Source organism: Coenobita brevimanus, chromosome 65, assembly GCF_032717465.1.
Source record: "Coenobita brevimanus isolate Jiangsu-jjx chromosome 65, ASM3271746v2, whole genome shotgun sequence".
NCBI classification, from domain to species: domain Eukaryota; kingdom Metazoa; phylum Arthropoda; class Malacostraca; order Decapoda; family Coenobitidae; genus Coenobita; species Coenobita brevimanus.
The window spans coordinates 45,892,764-45,913,830 of NC_137018.1; the positions used below are offsets into that span (position 1 = coordinate 45,892,764).

Here is a 21,067-nt window from a genome sequence, read left to right on the forward strand (position 1 = left end):
TTATGGCTATGTATGTGGGTGCTCACACCCAGGTAAGAGTGAATGGAGATTTGAGTGATGGGTTTTCCATGAATGTTGGTGTGCATCAGGGGTCAGTTTTGAGTCCCATGTTTATCATGGTACTTGAAGCCCTTTCACGTGACTTTAGAAACGGACTCCCATGGGAGTTGTTGTATGCTGATGATTTGGTGTTGATTGCAGAGAATGAAAGGGAGGTGGAGGAAAGGTTTAGGAAGTGGAGAGATGGTGTGGGGCACAAGGGCTTAAGGGTAAATGCAGATAAAACAAAGGTGATGATATCTAGGGTTGGTGGCAGTACTGTCAAAGACGAGGGAGAGCGGCCATGTGCAGTTTGCCACAAGGGCGTGGGAAGTAATTCCATCTTGTGCAGTGTTTGTGATAAATGGGTGCATAAGAGATGTAGTAGTATCAGAGGTAGACTCCGAGATAATGCTGATTTTATGTGTATGGCGTGTCGGGGAGAGCAGGTGGAGATTGTCAAACGTGAAAGAATTGAACTTGCTGGTGAATCTCTTGATTGTGTGGAAGAGTGTTGTTATTTAGGAGACATGTTGTGTGCTGGAGGTGGGGCTGGAGTTAGCTCTGTGCCTAGGGTGAGAAGTGGTTGGAAGAAGTTCAGGGAGCTCTTGCCTCTCCTGACAATGAGAGGACTCTCCCTACGTGCTAAGGGGTCTCTGTATGCAGCATGTGTTAGGAGTGTAATGCTGTATGGTAGTGAGACCTGGGCAGTGAAAGAGGAGGATATTTGCCGGCTCAGACGTACAGAAATGACAATGATTAGGTGGATGTGTAGTGCCTCCCTGCATCTAAGGTTTGGGGGGGCTGGGTTCACAATAGAAGAGTTGAGAGGTAGGATGGGACTGGAGTGTATTGGTGTTGTGATGAGGAGAGGTAGATTGAGATGGTTTGGACATGTGGAGAGGATGGGGGATGATAATTGGGTGAGGAAGGTGAGAAGTGTTAATAATGGGGGTGGGATTATGAGGGGTAGACCGAGAAAGACATGGGACGAGGTCATTAAGTGTGGCCTCAGGGTTAAGGGACTGAACAGGGAGGCTGCAATGGATCGTGCAGCATGGAGAGCAGCCATTAGGTGACCAAGGCCGACACATGCAAGCATGTTGGAGCCTTTAAAAACGAAATGAAACGAGCATTCTCTGTATGATTAGAAACACAATTAGAAACAACTTAGAAACATTTTTTTTATTTTATGAATTAGGATTAGGGATGGCTGTGAAGAGGTAGAGGGTGTTGGAGAAGACAAAGTTGGAGCAAAAGATGTAGAAGGTTGGGAGTCATCAGGTGAGGTGGCGGTGGGGGGGGCAGGTGAGGAGGGAGGTGGTGATGGTGGAGAAAGAATTGCTGCTTCCGACACATTTTTGTTCCCTCAAAATGGCATCAAATTCTTCTCTGCTGCATTCCAATGTTGCAGCAGCTTCTTAGATGGTTGTCCTATCTTCAAAAAGTGTCCAAAAATGATGAGAAATGGTCAGGATTAGCACAGACTGAGAACAGATTGAGACCAAGGCTGGCATGTCTCACCCCTCCTGGTGTCATAGCATCTCTGGCATTTCGTGCCTAGCTCAGCTGCCCCCTCCCCCCTCCCACACACACACTCTCCCATTGCCAGACATATGACAATTTTTCAGAAAAAAAGGGAAAAATTGGAAAAAAGTAGTCATACAATATTATACATTGCATAGAAAATGGAGATTTCTGCAGGTAAGTGACCTCAAAATTGGGATTACAAAATAATTTCTTTGAAGGGGAAAGAATTGTTGTACAGCTGCCAAAGTTTTACAGAGAACAGGTGATACTCTGAGCTATTTTATGGGATAACTTTCACAGTTGAAAATCGGTCCTTGCTGGCGTCCACTCCCCTTAAAGGGGAAAATTAGTTTGGCACCTGAGGAAGACACAAAATACTAAAGATACATTTACAATGAAATTTCACTTTAATGGATCCATTAATACCAATTTTTGAATATAGCAAACCCTTTGATCCTACCAGGCAACTTTATTTTTATACCAGTCCAAGTTCTAATATAGGGAGTGCTTCTGGCGACCTACCGGACAAATTAGTCAAATACAGTACTACAGGCCTGGTATTTCTTCTTTTTATTATCTACTGTAAAGCCCCAGGTTTTGCGCCTAATTTGTTCCATGAAAAGTACCTCAAGCCATGAAACCACTAAAGTTGGAGCATTGATCCTATGGGAAATGGGCTAATTGGTTCTGGGCCCCATGCCAACTCACCCTGAAACCTATTTATGGAATGTAAAATTTACTGATCACTCCTGAAGAGAACTAGTACTGTATTAATACAAAGTACATACAGTAATAGGCAAGGAAACTCACTTGGAAGGCTTGAGTGAGGTGCTAATTGAAAGGGATGGGGGTGTAATTTCTGAGGCAGGTGGTGAGGCTACTGCACCCTGCCACCTCTGGCACCTCCATCCTTCTCAGCCTATGCTGCCTTCGCCTCTCCATGCAACACATTCATCCTGTGCTGCATCTTTTCTATCTGCTGCCCCAGCACAGACCCGCAGAACTCCTTATCCTCGAGCAGGTCCATGATGGCATCTTCACTGGGTTGTGCTCCATGCTCAGCTGCCCCTGCTGCTTGCATGGGGCCATACACCTCATCCACTTCCCGGGTCTGCTGAAGTGGCGGGTTTTTAGAGCTTTCTGTCATGCATTCACTTTCTCATTGAACACAGTGTTTATCAGCTTTGCTAATGCTGAAACATGGAAGGGGCACTCATGCTTGATGGCAGACTCTGCTAGGTTGACTTCCTCTAGCGAATTCTCGAGAGTGAGCAGCCATGGTGAGAGTGATGATGGTGTTAGAGTTTTGTCCGTGTCTTTTGGCTGCTGTACTGGCTGCTGCTTCCTCCAGCTCCAACATTTCTTCAACAGACACTGTTGGTGTGTGGTCAGTCCGTGAGCGAGGTTTGTTTACGATTTCTCGCTGCAAACGAACGGGTCTTCGCGCGAAACCTGGTGATTGGGAATATTTGCTGGTTACCGCTAACCATGAAACCGTGAACCAAGATGTCACTGTAACTTGGGGCTCCACTGTACTGTATTGAAATGAGGGCCAGCAATGGGTCTGTAATACTTATTGATCTATTATTTATCAAGAAACACAGGCCAAACCCATACAGTACTGATTTATTTATATCTTATTTGTACTGTGTGGGGTACCTACTGTACCATTCTCATATATTCTGACCTTGGATTCAGTATAGTGGGTCCCTATATGATGTTTTATATAAAGAACCATTGTACAGTATATGCCAACTGCATTTTTCCCCAGTTAGTCTATTAAAATGAGGTCTCACTATATTAACATATAAAAATGTGGGAGTGATTGATCAAGCACCCTCAGATGACATTTTGCTGCTACTGTATACCATGTAGGTGGCCTACACTGGTCCTACTGCATAAGAAGGTTGCCAAGCATTCATGACCATCCCCTGAAAGTTCCACAGTCAGATCACACAGATGTTCATTCATCCCCTCAGAATAAACAAAATATTGTCATCTTGTAGGATTTTGCAAAAACAAGTTGTCATAATTCAACATTGCTGAAATTATGGGACATGAAACAGTCTGTTTACACTGTCGGTTGGCCATCTGTACACACACACACACACACACACACACACACACACACACACACACACACACACACACACACACACACACACCTCGTGCCCATTGTCTCTCTCACCTCATCACCACCACCCACAACAGTATGTACTTTTTTTTCTTTGAACAAAGATTTCATTAAACAAATGGTCATAAATCAACATGGCTAAAATTTGGGGATGTGAAATGGTCTGTTTACATTTACAGCTCTCCCCCTCTCTCTCTCTCTCACACACACACACACACACACACACACACACACACACACACACACACACACACACACACACACACGGTTTCGAGGTGAGGACACACCAGCAAGGTTAGATTTACTGTTCACCAAAGAACCTGATGTAATAGAATCATTGGAATATCTCTGTCCTTTGGGAAAAAGTGATCACGTGGTCATTGAGTTCCAGATGTTAATAGGAAACGTCGAGCCAAGAGACGAGCTTCATAGACAGGGAAGATACAACTTTGGCAAAGCAAATTTTACAGGATTGAGAAACTTTTTTGAAAATGCGGATTGGAGAAAATTCAGAGAAACAAGAGAGATACAGAGGAAGTGGGATATCTTTCTAGACCTCTATAATTTGGGAGTGGAAAAATTTGTACCAAGAGTAAGAGGGAAAGAAAACAGGAAAAAGGAGTGGTTTAATAGAAGGTGTATGATAGCCAAAAAGAGAGAGATAAGGCGTGGAACAATTGGAGAAAGAGAGGTAACGACAGAACAAAGGAAGAATATAAAAGAACAAGAAACGAATACACAAGAATACGTAGGGAAGAAGAAAGGAATTTTGAAAAAGGTATAATTGACAAATGCAAGGATGAACCCAAACTGTTTTATAGATTTGTTAATGGCAAACTGAAACAAAAGGAAGGAATCACCAAGCTGAAAGTAGATGGAGAGGTCTTTAATGATGCGGCAATGCAAGTAGAAATAATGAACAAACGTTTCCAGTCAGTTTTCACTAAAGAAAAGGAGCTTGTGGAAGGGGAGGGAGTGATTAGAAATGTTCCGGTGATGAAAGATATAAAAGTGGAGGTGCAGGAAGTGTATAAATTACTGGAAACTCAAGATGTAAGGAAAGCCCCAGGACCTGATGGAATTTCTAATTGGGTACTGAAGGAATGCAGAGAAGAACTGGCGGATAAAATTCACAGCTTAATTGTATGCTCACTGGAAGAGGGGAAAGTGCCAAAAGAATGGAAGAGGGCAAATGTGGTACCAATTTACAAGGGAGGAAACAGGAAGAACCCTGAATTATAGACCAGTGTCTCTAACCAGCATGGTCGCAAAATTGTGTGAGAGAATCCTGAGGGACAGATGGATAAAATATCTGGAAGAGATGAATATTTTGGCTGAATGTCAGTTTGGATTCAGAAGTGGAAGGTCATGTGTTTCAAACTTGTTGAGCTTTTACTCAAGAGCGATTGATGTGGTACAGGAGAGAGATGGTTGGGTGGATTGTGTGTACTTAGACTTAGAGAAGGCCTTTGACAAGGTACCTCATAAGAGACTAATGTGGAAACTAGAATATATAGGAGGACTAAAGGGGAAACTTCTGGAATGGATGAGAGACTTTTTTGAGAGACAGACAAATGAGGACAGTAATAAAGGAAAAGATGTCTGGATGGAGGGAAGTAACAAGTGGAGTCCCTCAAGGCTCAGTGTTGGCGCCAGTAATGTTCCTGATTTATGTAAATGATATGGTAGATGGAGTGAACAGTTATGCGAGTCTGTTTGCTGATGATGTAAAGATCTTGAGGAAGATAGAGGTTGAGGAGGATTGTAAAATACTGCAGGAGGATTTGGATAGGATACACAATTGGAGCCGGACGTGGGAAATGAAATTTAATGTAAAGAAATGTAAAATATTGGAAATGGGTAAAAGTACCAGGAGACCATCACTAAATTATTTTTTGGGTAATGAATTAATCACAAAAAGGAGAGAAGAGAAAGATTTGGGAGTGCTGGTCCAAGATAGTTTGTCACCAGAAAAGCACATTAACAAGATAGTTGGAGAGACTTATAAGCTCTTGACTAACATAAGAGTAGCATTTCATTATATGGATGAGGAAATGATGAAAAAATTGATAGTGGCCATGATCCGCCCCAGGTTAGAATATGCAGCGGTAGTGTGGTCCCCACACAAAAAGAAAGATATAAACAAGATTGAGAGAATACAAAGAACAGCAACCAAGATGGTCCCCAGTCTGACAGACCTGTCATACAGAGAGAGGCTGGAAAAACTGGATTTGCCTTCGTTAGACGAAAGGAGAAAGAGGGGAGACATGATTAAGGTGTTCAGGACCATGGTGGGAGTAGATAAAATTGACAAAGAAGATCTGTTTGTATGGGATAAGAGAGCAACAAGAGGACATGGAATGAAATTGAAAAAGTCAAGCTGCTTGAAGGATATCAAGAAATATAGCTTTCCTTACAGAAGTATAGACTTATGGAATAGCCTGGACAAAGAGATCGTCCAGTCTAAAAACATAAACGAGTTTAAAGTTAAATTCGACTTATTGAGAAACAGCGACGGAAACCCACGAGCATAGTACATTCCGTATATATCACAATTAGGTATATTCTTAAATATTTGGAACGACTTAGACAAAGAGGTGGTGCATGAGAAAAACATTCATGTGTGTAAAGGTAGACTTGATAAATGTGGATATGGAGACAGGACAACACGAGCATTGCTCAATTCCTGTATACTACAAATAGGTAAATACAAATAGGTAAATACACCTCATCTCTCGTTTCTCATTGCCTTATAACTCACTGTACATTTTCTCCTCACAGCTAAGTTTTTTTTGGTACTTTGTACAGTACTGTACAGTACTATTGATTTAGTTTCTCACTTACCTGTAGGCTGATAAGTTATCATCTGAAGATGCTGAACCCAACTCTGCAAATGCTCCTCAGTCAGCTAACAGAAGTGCAGAACATTAATCATATTGCTGAATTTCAACCACTTAAGTATGGTAATAGATTTTATGCTTCCAAAATTAAATGTTTGTTTTCTGAACAATAAATATATGTATGTCACCATGTGAATTTAATGTGTCCGGAAGTAAGAAACACTTTCATAGACACTCAGACCCATCTAATGATGATGGTGGATTGGAAAATGACACGATTTTCTTTTGCTGCTGGGACAAGAAACTGATGCAAAACTGCATCTGGCAGGAAAATGAAGCGCCAAATTTTGACTTGACCCCTGCATATTCGTGAATTGGTCCTGGAAAGAGAAAAATAACGCAAAATACACATACAGAGAGCAAGAAATATGCTGTACGGCCATGCCTTGCTATAAGATGATAAGTGTCAAGTGAAAACCTGTCACAGTGAGGCCGACATAACATGGATTCTGTGGGGATAGAGGGGGGGGGGAACTGATCAAACTTCATAACCTGGGGAGTGGGTTGTGGAGACTTTAGGCTTGCCCTTGGCATCCTCAGTAGCACCAAACTTTCCACTAGGGTTGGCATCTTTGCCAGACATAATTTCCAGTGCACCAAACTTTCCACTAGGGGTGGCATCTTTGCCAGATATAATTTCCAAGTCACAAGTTTCAGTATTTCACACACAAAAAAGTTATCACCACTTAATATCTCACACTGCACAATTTGTTATTCACTTGTACTGATACTGGGCAATAGCAGGGGTGTTTCAGGGCAATAGCAGGGGTGTTTCATTGGTCTTGCACGCATGAATGAAAGAGACGATCACACTGACTGTAAACACTGGGCGGCCATCTTGGCTTTAACATGTGACTGTCGGCTTGCACAAGAGGCATCATGTACCCACAGGAGTTGTAAGCGACTAGCACACTTATCTATCTGTGTATATCTCTGTCTATTGCCAGATGCCTCAATCCTATAAGGGATGGCCACAAACAAATCGTCTCCATGTCCCCGTGTCCAATGCCATTTCACTGCCTTGCTCCCAACTCGCACCTCCCTCTCTCATATGCAGTACCTCTCCACTCCATCCCTCCATCTCATCCTCTTCCTTCCCTACCCTCTACCCCCCTCCACCTCACTCGCATACACTTTCCTCATTACTCTTTTGCTCTTCATCCTTTCCACATGGCCAGACCACCTCAATGTATTTCTCCCAACGCTTTGTATCGCATCCACACCACAACACTCCTTCACATCCTAATTTGTCAGTCTGTCTCCATGTTATTCCACATGCTCCTCTCAAATAACTCATTTCCACTGCTCTCAATCTTGACTTGTGTCCCTCCAACAAGGTCCAAGCTTCACTTCCGTACATTAGAGTTGGTATCACAATACAGTAGTCATTCAGTGACATTTTTTTACTTCCATGCTCACTTCCCTGTTCCTTATCACTGCTTTCAAAGAGCTAGCAACCTTTCTTCCCTGTTGTACCTTTTCAAGCACTTCACCTTCTAAACTTCCATCCTTTATATACCTGTATATATATACGGTATATATATATATATATATATATATATATATAAATCGCGGCAATTTGGGTCTGAACCACTGCTGTGATTTACAAATTCCGTGATTTATGAATAATAACTCTTATATGAAAAATTAATTTGGATCTGGACTTTGGCCAACCTGCCCCCACAGCACCCTACCTAAAAGTACACCTATCTAGGCATCATCAAACACAAACATACAAATTTAGGAATATTCAGTGCATGTATTAAATAGAAAGAAGCCATGTTGAGGGATCTCACCTTAATCCTTTGACAAAATTGCTTAAGTGAATGGAGTGGGGTGGTGTTGGGAAGAACTTAGAACCTCTCAGCACTAGTTCTTCCCAAACTCTTTCGCCAGCTTTGAAAACTTCTCTCCCTTCTCAACACGACAAATGAGCTCCAAACGTTGACTATACAACAACTGCGGCAGCTTCTTGATGCCATACTGCATAGAGTGCTTCATCTGGGGGTCGGGAGAGGCCATGGCAGGTAGGAGGCGGCGGGAAGTTGCATTAAAAAACCAGGTAACTCTCGTACTCCACGGTGATGGTCTGTAGTGTGCGGACTGGCAGAACAAGAACAACAACAACATGGCAGCATTAATATGCACATATACCACCAGGGACGTGCGGTGATTGGTTGATGGGTCGCAATTTTCAGTTTGAATGCCACGGTTTACTGTTCTCCTCGGAAAAGGCCCACTTGGTTGCCTAGGTCCGCGATTTTCGTGACTTAACAGTGATTTAAGGTTGCCGGCAGTTTGATGGCCACCTAGCCGTGATTTATGAACACACGATTTATGAGGACTGTGTGTATATACAAGTAGGTATATATATATATATACAGTACAGTAATCACTCCAATATCCGACGTAATAGAGCCATGGGTAGGTCTGGATATTGGTTCTGTCTGGATATTGGGCCCCAGCTTATGGACTTGTACTTATGGACCCTAACTCAGAGAAACACCTATACAACTCCCTCTGGACATGCATAGCACCTATTTAAGACCCAAATCACACCAATAAGGCACATAAATGACTGAAATAAATGCAAAAGAAACATAAAATGAGGGTTTAAAAGTAGCTTCATACAATAATAAACATTCTGGTGACTGGCTCCTGGACTGGTACTTATGGACCCTAACCTATCCTAACTCAGAAAAACACCTTCCTACTGCACATGCATAGCTCCTAACACCCTATTCACACCAATGAAGGACATTAAAGAGTGAAATGAGGTAAGTATAGTATGGAAAAAAAGTACAGTATATATATTCTTATGTCCGGATAGTGGGGATGTTCGGATATATATATAGAGTGATATACTATATATATATATATATATATATATATATATATATATATATATATATATGTACAGTATATACATATATATATATATATATACAGTATATATATATATATATATATATACAGTATATATATATATATATATATATATATATATATGTATATACTGTACTGTAAACGGAATCTCATACAGTAAATTGTGCGCTTCGAAACAGCAAATTAATTATACGCAGCAACATCATGTAACAATTTTCAGTATAAATAATTTGCACAAATTATGCATAATTTGTGATTGCAACCTCAAAAGTGAAGGCTTTCTGATGCATTTTTGAACATGTATTATACTAAGTTTGCACCAATGGTGCTTTCTTAATAAATGAAGTTGTATAAAAATGAGATTTTCCTTTCTGTATCAGGTAGACTAATTTTGAACCATATAAAGATCTGGGATGAGTTGCCAGATGTTTTAACACCAACATTGTTTCCTTATTTTGCCCGTGGTTTTTAACTTTGATGGAGTTTTGGTTGAACGTAAAGATTGTTGTTGTTCTTGATACCCATAGTTGTGGTTAAGTTGTTTCCATTTGGATATTATCTAGGCTTACCTCCCTATGTGGATGTGGGCCTTATAACTTTCCCAGCAAAGTCGACGACACTCATTCCACTCGCAGACCAGCTTTTTTTTTTTTTTTTTTTTTTTTTTTTTTTTTTTTTTTAAATAGAATGGAGGAAGGAAAAACAAATGAATAAAAATAATAATAATAATAATCCATACACCGGATTACTGGTGTCCTTTGTTCATAAAACATCTGTAACAGTTCAGAGAGATGCAGTTCGGGGAATGAAAGAATTCTGATAGGCAGAAGTTCTGCAATATGGCTGAGTGACATTCCAGTCATGAGCGCTACCAGATGCCTGAGTAGCAAAAGGGAAGGCATAGAGAGGTGGTACCATGGACGCAACTTCGTCTGAGTATTTGCCAAAAAATATCTGTAAAATATTGCAAGAGAGGCAACATTCCTTCTTACTTGCAGGGAAGGTAGTTTATTTGTAATGGCAGGGTTGTTAATAATTCTAACAGCTTTGTTCTGAATTTTATCTAGTTATTTTAATGCAACCTTTCCACATCCATTCCACAAGGGTGAGCAATATTCAAGCTGAGAGCGCACATGACTCTTATAAATTATAGCCAACTGCTCATCAGCAAAGAAGTTACGGACTCTGTACAATAATCCAAGTTTCTTAGAGGTGGTTTTAGCAAGTGAACTAACATGAGAGGTCCAGCTGAGGGCATTGTCAAGTGAGACGCTTGCTTTCTTCACCTTAATATCCCATAACTTCCTTCTTGGTGGATCACAAGGGAGTTAGAAAAGTAACATGGAAGGTCCATCAGTGTTATTGCACCCAAATACAGTGCAATCAAATAGAGCAAAAAGCTCCAATAAAAAAACACAGCACTCCCCATCAATTTGCTGCTGCTGTACCAATAGCTTGGTTTGCCAACATTTAAATTCAGCAGTTATCTTGGTGTTTACATATGTAGAGATGAGGATTAAAATGGAAGCGTTCAGTAGCTCAAATGAACAAAATTAAAGCATTCTTTTATTCATCAACCAATCATGGATCACAGCAGGTGACGAAATGTATTTTTAGACAAATCCACACACTGCTGCTACCAGCAGTTTGGCTTGTCATCTTTATAATTCGGTGATTATCTCACTGTTTACGTATGTAGCAATGAGGATTAAAAACGGAACTCTTCAGTAACTCAGATTAACAAACTTAAACCACATTCTGTAGCTTCACATATACCTGTCTGATAGTCAGTCTGAATGCTGTCACCTTAGAATGGGGTACCACTATATTGCACATAAAGTCAAGAAAAGACAGTTCATTTATAGGTAATAAAAATTGTTTTCATTTTAAATCATTATTTTTTTCTCTGTTTTTATTATATTTAGCTCATAGCAATCCTGGTATTAGTTAATTGTATTGTGATTATACTTTTGACCATAAAAAGAGCCTGCCATGGGATGTAAAACATTGTTGTGGAAATTCAGGTGTTAGAATCTAACTGGTACTGGTATATGTATTTTGTAAAGAAAGAAGCATTGGCATCAGCTGATTGTTACATTTGCTTGTATCGGATAATTATCCCATTACTTGGTAGTTCTGTAATACCAATATTGTATACTGTTTGTGTTTGTTGATAGTTTGAAGGTTTTATTCATTTATTTTTTATTATTTGTAAACACATACAGTACAGTACTGACTAGGAGTACTGAATGTTGATATCCTGTGTTAAGTGCGAGAGTTGAAGGAATTAAATCATAAACAAATTAGCATATGGGTTACATATATTGAAGAATGATTTTGTGGAAGTAATGTACAAGTTAAAACACTGTACAAGTTAAAATGCATAATGAGAGCAAAGGAATGGAAAACAGCTAGAACACATAGAATGGATGATGCTTTTGTACATGTGAATTTGAGAGTTCAGTTAGTTGAGAGTTACAGAATTTGTGGAAAGTTAGGAAATTATATACAGTTTAGGTGGTAGGACAAGTTAGGAGGGAAACAGTGAAAAAGTGCATCCCCTGCTGAATGTTACAGGGGAATGTCAGCAGAATACAAGAGATGTAGATAAGAAGGGGAATGAGAATATAAACCAAAGAGTAATATTGATAACAGTAGCAGCTGTGCTCTTTTTATTTCATGGTAGGTGTAGGGTTATGAGGTTAGGCTATCCTACAGAGAAATATATCAGCGTAAGGTTTGGTGGTTATGATAGGGATAATTATTTATGTCATTATGTAGTTGTTGAGGAGCTAGTGTAGATTAGGAGGAGTTAACTGGGAGGAGCTAGTGGAGATTAGGAGGAGTTAACCTTTTCAGCCCAAGTACTAGAGTATTTTATGTAATTCTTGTCACCACCAGATAATTTGGTTCATTTTAAGGGATATTTTTCATATTGGAGGGGTTAGCCAGCTCCAATAGTAGGGAAACTGTCTTAAACTTAGAAGGCAGTAATAATAATAGTAATAATAATAATAATAATCCATCCATCCATCCATCATCCAGTCCTACATTGCCCCATGAGGAGTGTAGGAGCCCGGGGCTAGGCAGTTGGTCCCGACATTTAAGATGAGATTGACCAGCCTCACTCATCCCTGAGTGGCATTACATGAGCAATCAACCCCAACCACCCCTTGGATATAAACCTTCACCGGCTCAGTCCGATTGGAGTGCAGTAATTACCCACTAATAATAATAATAATAATAATAATAATAATAATCTATCTATATCTATTGCCAGATGCCACAATCCCATAAGGGGTGGCCATTTGACTTTGAGTTATTTGTTTTACGGGGAGGGGCACTAACCCTCCACCAACCCACTTGTTGACACGTAGGGAGCACGTATGGTTTGATTATATGGTTACCACCCAGCGTTGTAAATGGTTTCTTGGCTTACAGGAAACCATTTGGCTTGTCAATCAATGTAAAGCCACCTGTAAAGGAAAGAAAAGCAATAAGAAGTGACAGGAAAGATGGGAGAGATAGGAAGAGAGGAGGGCAGGCACAGAAAAAGAATGATAACGGCTCAGGAAGAAGTAGGCAGCACTACATCAAGTGAGTGGATGATGGTTGCCACCACCTACCACCATAATAATAATAATAATAATAATAATAATAACAATAATAATAACAACAACAACAACAACCAAAAGACCTCCTGGGGTGAAGGAGTTAATGTGCGTCAAGGGAGGGACTGTTGTGATTAGTGGAAGAAGTTGATGGACAGTAAAAATCATAATGATGAAAGACCTCCTAGAGTGACAGAGATAATGTGAATCAAGGGAAGGACTGTTGTGATTATTGTAATGGGAGGAGCTGATGTATGTGGTAGGAGGAGCTAATATGTTGTAGGTGGAGCCAATATGAGTTACAGGTGGAGCTTATGTGATTGATGGGAGGAGCCTGCATTGGTTGTGGGAGGATCTGGTGACAAGAGGAGGAGGAGCTGAAGTGGAATTGGTAATGTGTACTGAATACCCATATGTGCTGTGACCTCTAGAGTATACACTTGGTTACAGTACGAGTAGTGGAGATATTTTTGCCTTTGAAGTGCAGTGAGGGGTGTTTGTGTTAACAGTAAGTTGAATTTTCATTCTTAGGTAGTCAACAGTGTTTGTAGTACTTGGTTTCACTCAACTGCATATGCCTTTTGTATTTCATATCATTACATATGCTGTAGATATACAGCATACCAATCTGTATCATGTATTCCAGGGCATTGTTTGATAAGTTTAGCCCTTAATAACATAATAGATTATTTTCTGTGTAGTTACTGTAGAAGCTATTTAACCTGATTCGGAAGATGTGTAAGGTTTCACTCACTTGTGGTGGATCCTGATGCATAATGGAAAGAATGCTAGGTAATGTGTGTGTGTATTTTTATGCACATTATTGGTGACTGGATTATTCTGGTAGGGCTTCGCTTCTTTATACCTTTCCATCTTAATGCACACAGAGATAAGAGATAATGATGGCCTTTTGTATTTACAGTAAATCCTCTGTATGATGATCCAATAGGAGAAAGTGGGTCATTAAATCCTATGTATGAGTCACCTTAATATTTAAACCCAGGTTCATTATACAATTATACCTACCCTAGTTAGATACTTTTCAGAACCCTAAGCATTCACATATTGTGTTTAGGTTTTCAGTGGGTTCAGCAAGGTGTTGTATATCAGAGGTATCAAGTACAGTACATATATGTACAATAAAATCACCACAGAATTTATATAAATGAAAAATGACAGTAAAGTAAGACAATAAAATTAACTAGGTAAATAGCATTGGCAACAGAAGTGTTTGCATGATGCCAGGTAGAGATAAATTGACGCTGTTGGTCAGCCACATCTGCTGTATATTCTGAATCTTTTCAATATATTATGAGAGTTTGGTTCACTCAGAGTGTATGTTAAACTGAAATTAAGTAAAAGGAGGTTTCTTGTAAATAAGAGTTTACAGTGTTCATGATTTACAGTATATTATCCAGTGGTGGGTAACGCAAACGAAGAAGGACCTTGCGCTAGCGCAATGCGCAATCCACAGTTCACTACCTTGTGGAAGCGCAAGTGCACAATCTGACAAATATTTAGCTTGCACAATGTCGCAGAGCGCAAGCGCAAACCATTTGCATATATTTGTGGGAATTACTGTAAAATATTGAGATATTCAAATAAAATAGCATACTTCTATCTATCTATCTATTGCCAGACGCCATAATTCCGTAAGCTGTGGCCATTTGACTCTGAGTTATTTGTTTTACGGGAAGGGGCACTAACCCTCCACCAACCCACTTGTTGACACGTAGGGGGCACGTATGGTTTGGTTATGTGGTTACCACCCAGCGTTGTAAATGGTTTCTTACTTTTATTTATTATTATTATTTTCTATTATTTGTAATTTGCAGAAGTGTGCAATCTAATATTTAGGTTGTGCAATGTCTCTAAGCGCTAGTGCAAACCATTTGCATATATTTGCGGGAATTACTGTAAAATATTGAGATATTTAAATAAATTAGCATACTTACTTTTATTTATTATTATTCTATCTAACTATCCATTGCCAGACGCCTAAATCCCGTAAGGGGTGGCCACAGGCCACAAACAAGCAACAAATCGCCTCCATGTTGCTGTCCCCTGCCATTTCACTCCCTGCTCCCAGCCCACACCCCCCTCTTTCATATACTTCACTCCATCCCTCCATCTCATCCTTGGCCTTCCCCTCCCTCTTCCCCCCTTCCACCTCACTCACATACACTCTCCTCATTAGTCTCTCACTCTCCATCCTCTCCATATGACCAAACCTCCTGAGTGTGTTTCTCCTAACGCTTCCTATCACATTCACATCTACATCACAACGATCCTTTACTTCCTCATTTGTCAGTCTGTCTCTCCATGTAACTCCACATGCTCCTCTCAAATAACTCATTTATTTCCACAGCTCTCGTTCTTCACTTCTGTCCCTCCAGCAGGGTCAAATCTTCACATCCATACATTAATGTCAGTGTCACAATACTGTCATGTAGTAACTTTTTCACTCGTGGAAGTTCAAACACAGGAGTGAGCGGGCTACGGAACGGAGGGACAGGGAAACAAAGGCAGTGATGTTGCCAGTTTTACTTTTATCTGCATTTTCGCAAGACGTTTTATTTAATAATTTAATGTAGATATACAACAGCATGTGTAATTCCTTACAAAAATCATTAAAACATATTTAAATCAAATATCCACAGCCTAATAAATTATTAGGCTGTGGATATTTGATTTAAATAATATTTGTTTAATGATTTTTGTAAGGAACTGCATATGCTACTCTTAATAAATAATGTATTTTTAATTTATTATTATTTAATAATAATAATAATTAAAAAATATTAAAATACATTATCTCTGTTGAAGCATTTTAAGAAATGCTACTACCTTCCATTCTTCCGCCTCCCCCCAGCAACCCTTGCGACCTGCCCGAGCCTCCCCCATCCCTTGTCCAGACATACGGGAAGCTCCCAAGACCATGTGTCCCTTGGATTGCGCACATACCTTTCATGTGCGAAAGCGCAATATTGCGCATTGTCTCTTGCAGTGCGCAAACGATATTCACCAGAGCGCAGCAGTGCGCAATTGCTCTTTGTGCAAGTGTTTGCGCACCTGCCCAGCACTGATATTATCAAGATGAGAACTTGGAGGCTAATTGTTTTTAGGAGTGATGTTGGGTGGTTTTTGTGTGTGGATGCATTTCAGGTTGAGTAGGTTGAACTATGGTTGCACTATCATCATCTCTTCAGTTGTGTCCAAAACCTAGTGTCCCTCCCCCCACCTCCTCTGCCCTTGATAGGATATCATTTGCATTTTTTTTTTTTCCAATACAGGTATCTACAATTTTTTCATTCTGTGGGCTTTTACCACAACTAAGGCTTTTCAAGATCTTTGCATTGATGTGTTTCCTACTTCTCCTAGTCACAGTATTTCAGCATATCATAGCAATGTATTTTATACAGGTGTCTGCTATACTTAAAATGAGATGGCATTCTGTCATTGTACAGTAGGGTCTCCGTATAACACGAGATAGGTTACGTGGAACCACTTGCTAAAATTTGACTGTATATGCACATGTAAAATATGGGATTCGGTTCTGGGAACCTCATATTTGTCGTAAAGATATACATAAAGATCAGCTGTTATCAGTATCTCTGCCTTGAATGCTTGTGGCAGTGTACTTGTATACGATCTTGCCTACTAGACATGTGAGCGCAGTGTAATCCAACCTCATTGAGAGGCAATGCCCTCTAGATCCCTCATAATTTTATCCACCCAGGATTGACACCAAGTCTAACATTGAAAGACCCCAGTACCAATCATTCAGAACTTATAATCTAACCCATCTTAATCAGTCCATGAAAGATTGCAGCCCAGCATCACTTATTTTTGGCCAATTTCTTTCGAAACACATAGTGATGAAATATTAATTGGTCAAAGTAATGCTTTCCAAAATTATCATTGGTCATCAGTAATAAAGGGAAAAATTGACTGAAGTAATAGTCAGTAACTGCACACAACTCTGGTAAACATTCAGTAATCTACAATAATAAACAAATGAACCAGTAGCTCATAACAGAAATCAGTTGCAAATACCATGTCACACTCATTTCACAAAGCATGAAAACTCCTGACTTTTACATCTCCATCATTATTAGCCTATGTAGAGTTTTTATCACTCTCCAGCAGAGCCAGTCGACATTGTAAACACACCAGGCTCGTTTTTCTACACGTCAGAATTCTACTCTCGTTCACATTAAGCTTTCACACCATGCACTGTTTTGTCCAATATTTGTACGTTTTCCTGGGGAGTAAAGGTTTTTCCTACATTCATAATATTTTCAATGAACGGAGGTGCACTTGTTGTGTGCATAGGCATTCTAATTGAGTTAGTTTGGAACCATGTGGTCAGACTTCGGTGGATAAAATGAGGAACGAGAAAAAAAATCTAGACACAACGACAGTTAACAGAATGAGGCTGAGGCAGGCATGTATAAGCCTGGGTCATGGAACCTTAGCAGCAAGCAACAAAAGCACAAGTGTTGAAAACAAACACAACCATCTGGAAACTGGAGTCTTAAATGCACCCACTTTGTATCTCCTGCACAGTTGAATGATATTATAATGTTACTAAATAACAGAGGGAGAAATAAAATCCTGTTATTGTAAGATCATTACTTCTGTGTCTTAAGTTGCAGCTCTGTTGTATATATCTTTTGTTTAGCTCTTAATCATACCACCAGTGCTTTTTATACCAGTAGCTGCTCTGTTGAAATTCATTGATATAGTTTGTACTATCAGCAGCTCGATCATTATCATTTAAGCTTCCTTTCTGTACAAGTTTCTTGCTAGAACTAGCATGCTGTTAATTTTCTGGAACTGTGTGGGTGTGGGGATTTGCTTCAGATAGGCAATATTCTGATGTGTTAGCCAGAGTTAAGTTAAAATCCAGCTTCACAGATTTGCTGGTGATGGTGCTTAGATGAACTCTGTGCTTGGTTACCCCAGTATGTACATGATAATTTTAAAATGATAATACAATGGTTTAAACATAATTTATTACTAGTGTGCATGTCCATCTCTGTCAGCCCATGTGAGTTAATGAAAGGCAGCCTATGATAGATATGAGTTTCAGTTTATTTGTTCATACATTTCATTTATAAAGGCTCCAACATGCATGTGTCAGCCTGATCACCTAATGGTGGCTCTTCTTGCTGCTTACTCTCTAGCAGCCTCCCTGTTCAGTCACAGTATGACCTTGTCCCCAGGCTCATTTGGTCTGCCTCTCACAGTTGTACTCCCAGCATTCACACCTCTCACCCTCTGCACCTACTTTTCATCCTCCATCCTCTCCACATAACGAAACCATTTCAATTTACCCATTCTCATCACAGCGCTAATACGTTGAAGTCCCAGCCTGCTGCACAATTCTTTATTCACAATCCTAACCCCACCAGTCCTATCATTCAAGGATACACTATGCATTCATCCAACCATTATCATCTCTGTACATTTGAGCCTATGAATATCCTTTCTTTACTGCCCAGGTCTCACTACCAAACAACATTATAATCCAAACACATGCTGCATACAGAGCTTACTCCAGCCCTACCTCCAGCTTATAACATGCCCCCCAAATAACAAAACTCCTCCATGCACTTAAGAGACTCTCCAGCAAGGTTCAGTCCTTTCTCACCTTTCAGTCTCTGCATGCTCCACTCTACACACCACAGACACAAAATGCAGCATTGTTTTGCAGCCTTCCTTTAATACTACTACATCTCTTATACACCCACTTATCGCAAACACTGCACAAAATGGAGTTATGGCACTTACACACACTTATGGCAATCTGCACATGGCCACAGCCCTTCTACCTTTATAAGACTGCCACCAGCCCTAGATATCACTTTTCTTTTATCCATGTTTACTCTCAAACCCTTGTACCTCATTCTATCTCTGCACTTCCTATGTCTTTCCTCCTCCTCCCTCTCATTCTCTGTGATCAACACCAAGTCATCAGCAGACAACACCTCTCATGGGAGTCCAGTTCTGTAGTCACATGAGAGCTTCAGGCACCATGATAAGCAATAAGGGGCGTAAAGCTGACTCCTGATGCACACCAGCGTTCAAGGAAAAGTCATCACTCAAACCTCTGTTTGCTTTCACCTGGGTGCGAGCACTTTTGTACATTGCTGTAGCCACTCAAACCATCCACTTCTTGATCCCAAGTTTTCTCATTGCCCAGTTCATCACCTTCCAAACAAATCTATCAGAAGTCTTCCCCAAATCAACAAAAACAAAGTCATTCATTCATTCATTCATTGCCAGACGCCATGTATCCCAGACGGGGTGGCCAAGGGCTTAGAGTTAACTGTTTTACAGGGAGGGGCACTAATCCTCCACCAACCCCACTTGACACGTAGGGATGCCAACAGCATCTGGTGTTCCCAGGCGGTCACCCATCCAAGTACTAGCCAGACCCAACGTTGCTTAACTTCGCTGATCGGACGGGAAGCGGTGTACTCAACGTGGTATAGCTCTCAATTTCGTATTTTTCCTGAAGCTTTTGGACAATGAATATTGGCTGTATTGCATCATTGGTCCCATTGCCTGACATAAACCTAAACTGCATCTCATCAGTATTCACTCTTTCCTGCATCATACCTTCCAGGACTCCCTCCATTACCTTTATTTTCTGATCGAAAATGTTCATCCCTATATAATGTTCTCTCTTCAAGGCATCTCCATTTCCATTATACACATTTACAAGCACTCTTCAGACAGTCATCTGGAACAACACCATCCATCCATCATCTATTCCAGTGTTGCCTCATGAGGAGCACAGGAGCCCGGGGCTAGGCAAGTTGGTCCTGACATTTAAGATGAGAGTGACCAGCTTCACTCATCCCTGAGTGGCATTATGTGAGCAATAAATCCCAACCACCCCTTAGATATAAGCCTGCACTGGTTTAGTCCAATAGGAGCACCTTAATTACCCACTAAACGACCAGGTGCCATGTATAATTGAATTTATAGTCAGTAACTAAACCCACTTCTCCATCTCCTGAGGCCTTCAACATCTCGGCAGTCAACCCAGACACACTCACCACCTTCCCCAACTGTGTCCCTCTGATATTAGCAGCTTCACTAAAAGGTCAAGCGCCAAACACTGGATCCATTGACTCCTCTGCTGCGTTCACCTTTGTTTCAGTATCTAATCTGCTGTTAGTCCCACTACATTTCAAAACAACCTTATTCACTTTTCATTAATTTGTGAAGTATGATTTATATTTCTACTGATGCACAGATACAGTTCAAAGTATTATTTTTGCTTAATAAACTCAAAATATTCTTTGCCTGTGTTTAGGTTAATTTTATTAATTAAAGCAAAGAAACAGTAACTGAAATGTATGTTTCAGTATCTTACAGAGTTAAATTGGGGGGGCTGATGAAACTTCTGATTGACTAGTAAATCATTATTGAGCTATTAGTTCAGCTGTACCCATATATAAAATCAATATTTATCCCTGTTATTCCATTGTCATAATATCCTTGTCATAACTGAGATAGTAAATTAAGCAGTGTTATTCTGTATAGAAATGCAATGGAACTGAGGTTTTAGATCACTGTAAAATGAAACAGCTGCATCAGAGACTAGCCACAACTTTATTACTGAATGGAATTTAAGTGTGTGTGTGTGTGTGTGTGTGTGTGTGTGTGTGTGTGTGTGTGACAGAGAGAAAGTGAGAGAGAAATTGAGTGAGTGAGAGAGACATGGAGACATGGTAAATTAACTGGTTTTAGATCACTGTAAAATGAAACAGCTGCATCAGAGACTAGCCACAACTTTATTGCTGTATGGAATTTGTGTGTGTGTGTGTGTGTGTGTGACAGAGAGAAAGTCAGAGAGAAATTGATTGAGTGAGAGAGATAGACATGGTAAATTTCAGTTTATGTAAATGACCAAGAATCTCTGGGGACAAGCCTAAAGACACCATAATACC

General features: G+C 40.2%; 1 protein-coding gene and 1 non-coding gene across 2 annotated transcripts in view; one reads left to right on the forward strand and one right to left on the reverse strand.

Moving 5' to 3' along the window:
• LOC145404878 (uncharacterized) overlaps positions 1 to 21,067 on the forward strand; it is a 108,439-nt gene that overhangs the window by 11,541 nt on the left and 75,831 nt on the right. The gene's annotated exons all lie outside the window — the stretch shown is intronic.
• Positions 19,490 to 19,608, reverse strand: LOC145405201 (5S ribosomal RNA). The gene has a single exon (XR_013898301.1). It is a non-coding gene; the product is annotated as a 5S ribosomal RNA (ribosomal RNA).